Source organism: Labeo rohita, chromosome 11 (genome assembly GCF_022985175.1).
Source record: "Labeo rohita strain BAU-BD-2019 chromosome 11, IGBB_LRoh.1.0, whole genome shotgun sequence".
Classification (NCBI taxonomy): Eukaryota; Metazoa; Chordata; class Actinopteri; order Cypriniformes; family Cyprinidae; genus Labeo; species Labeo rohita.
This window is the reverse complement of record NC_066879.1, coordinates 14964015-14967077: the sequence shown is the minus strand read 5'-3', so window position 1 is coordinate 14967077 and position 3063 is coordinate 14964015. Positions and strand designations below refer to the sequence as shown.

General features: G+C 36.7%; 1 pseudogene; it reads left to right on the top strand.

Moving 5' to 3' along the window:
* The first annotated feature begins 595 nt into the window (after positions 1-595).
* Positions 596-2041, top strand: LOC127172773 (transcription factor HES-5-like; annotated as a pseudogene).
* The last annotated feature ends 1022 nt before the right edge of the window (positions 2042-3063 follow it).

The following is a 3063-nucleotide window of genomic DNA, read 5'->3' as shown; positions in this document are numbered from 1 at the left end:
TACTTTTATAACATAAAGAATATTTTTCATAACATTTCATGGATAATATTAAATGCAAGTGAGTTTGTAAGAAGAAAAAAGCTACAATTGTGCCACAAGTGTGTCGTCTCCCTTGTGTGTTTGTCAAATCTTGAGTTTGTGTTGGGGTTTCAGATGCTAATGACACTAGAACTGTGACTCTGTTCTCCAGAGTTTCCCACACACACAACAATAGACGTGTGTCTATTCACATGATAATTAGATGGACAAATACTATTAAAACCCTAGGGATTTAAACCCTGTGTAGTTTTGATGCACAAGGGTTTCCCATGGAATTCAAAATGATTTAGTGCTTCTGTGCAAAAAAAATTAACATTTTTAGTCAGTGTCAGTTACTATATATATTTGCATTTTGTTTTTCTTCAATTTAGCTATAAATAGTCCTGTGCATCACACAGCACAAATAACTAAATCTTTGGAAGTCCAGTTAGTCCTGTGAGAACAGACACACTTCTATTGTGCGAGTGATTTAATGTGATGAATACAGGAGTGTGTGAATCCGTGTGCCAGTTCAAAGATCTCTTACAAAGCAGCTGTATAGTTCATTGAGCATGTGGCGGCCCACATCCCTCATTGTCTGTTTGAGCTCTTCCATTGGCTCCAGACTGTGAGAAACTCCAACAAGCTCAAGCCTCACACATTCATATGGAGATTTGGGAGTATAAATAGAGGAGCTGCAGCCAGTGCAAATCAGACTCACTCTGAACAGAGAGATCTGCAGCACAGAGATCCAGACATGACACCTACAATCATCTCAAAGGAGCTTCTCCTTCTCAACAACAAGGTATGTTCACATCCTACTTACAGCAGCATTACTGCAGCAGTTTTCACAACTCTTCTCAATTACTGGTTTATTCAAAGGCCACTTTCTGATGCTTTTCTGTCTTCATTTGCAGATGAGAAAACCATTTGTGGAGAAGATGCTCAGAGATCGTATCAAATCAAGCTCAAGTGCCTTCTGGCTCCAGAGTTCCTCAAGCAGCAGCCTGATTTCAATCTGGAGAAAGCAGATACCTGGAGATGGCACTCAACTTCCTACAGTGTTCACATGCTGTCAATCTAGGCTTCTCTAGGTGTGTGAGATTGTGCACTTCCTGTCCAAAGATAAGATGAAGACACAGAGCCAGAGAAGACTGCTGAAGCACTTCTAGAAGCTGCAGACATCATGTGAACAGAACAAGAGCAAAAATGTTGTGCCAGACCAGAAGACCTTCAGCGAAGAGACGTATGTCAACAAAAGCGCCATCTGGAGGCCTTGGTAGAGCCTTAAAGACTCAGACTGAACGTCTACACTAGACTCAGTGGACTATTACACTTTTATTTTCTCTTTTTGAGAAAAAGTGTTTAATGAGTTCCAGTTTGGAAGAGATATTTGCACTGCTAAGTGCTCTGATTATTCAATCTTCTATGAAGATTTCATGTCAAGAGTTCCAGATGGGAACATTTACTGACGTCTATATTAGACAACACTGACTTTAAGATACAGTCTTCATGTGATGTAAAGGAAACACCGTCTTTATTATTTTAAAGACCATTTCTAATCTGATAACATAAGCTTTGTTCTAAAAGAGTCAATTCACACAGCACATTATATGAAATGTTATAATTTCTTAATATTAACGTGATGGCAAGAATCTTGCTCCATTATTAATTCTGTGCTGTTTATATGGCTCAAAATGGGCTCATATTTAATTTCATCTGAGATGATGATTCATACTCTATGATTTATATTTGATCTTCTCTCTTTGGTCTATAATAGACCACATTCAGATTCACCCTGTTTTAAGGGTTTGTAAACATTTGTTGGTTCTCAACATTCTGTGAATCTTTTCCTGTACTGTATACAGCTATCATTGTTCCTTCTGTGAAGGTTTATATTCTCACAACAAATTTGTCTTGTTGGCATTTGTCATTTTAATTGATCATGTGATCATTTGTGTCCTTCTGTGAAGGTTATTAAAGTTTAAAAAGACTAAAGCAGTTCAGTGAATGTATTTCTGCTGCGAAATAAAACAATCAACTGAACATCTGACATCTTCTGTGATTATTCATATAATTTTATCTTAAATAAAGGCCTCTTCTCCTTTGTCTTGAATGAAAATAACCTAAAATAACAAGAGAAAGCTAAACACTGAAGGTTTTTAAGGTTACCTAATTGACTAATTAGTACACTGCAAACAGCACCAGAAGAGGGAGATAGAGAAAGGAAAACAGATTATTAGCTAAAGAGAAAAATGGTCCTATTGAACTGTCAGCAACTGAATTTCGGTGATCATACTACGTAAAATATAGTGAATTGAGCTACAAACTCGATCATAATGTACAATGTTTCCATCTAACATGCAGTCATTTGATTAAGATCGGAATTTCGAAGCGGGTTTGCGAATCACTTGATTCAAATCAGAACTGTGCGTATTGCGAATCATTTCAAATGGTCAATTCAAATTGTGTGATAAATCCCACCTTCTAAATAAGGGCTGCACATCAGTGTTGCCAAGTCCGTGGTTTTCCCGCCGAATTAGGCTACTTTAATACTGTTGCCGCGGGTTGGTTTTCATGCCCGATAATGTAATATTTAGTTTCTGGAATGCTAATTTTACCAAGGGAACCCCACCAAAAGACCTGTGTTTTGCCACCCCGAACGCTGGTTTAGTTGTGAAAACCTGGCAACCCTGATGCGCATTTACTGGACCAAACTGAAATACAAGCTTCTTTTTGAATATAAGAAACAAAATTTATTAGACAGTTCTTGTGAGATATTTTTAGTTTTATTTTTATCAATTTTAGAGTTTAACTATGCTAGCCTATTTAAAATGCGAGTGTATTTAAATCAAATTTTCTATTTAAAGTTTTACAAAGCAAAAACTCCTTTCAAGATAAGAATTAAAATCTGTCTCATCTTTTAAGGATGCTAAACAAATGACCACTTGGTATATTTTGTATATGGCAGACTGACAAGTATTGAAGCAGAAAACCTTTAAAAGTGGGCCTACAAATCAAATAAGACACTGAATGGAAATTGCT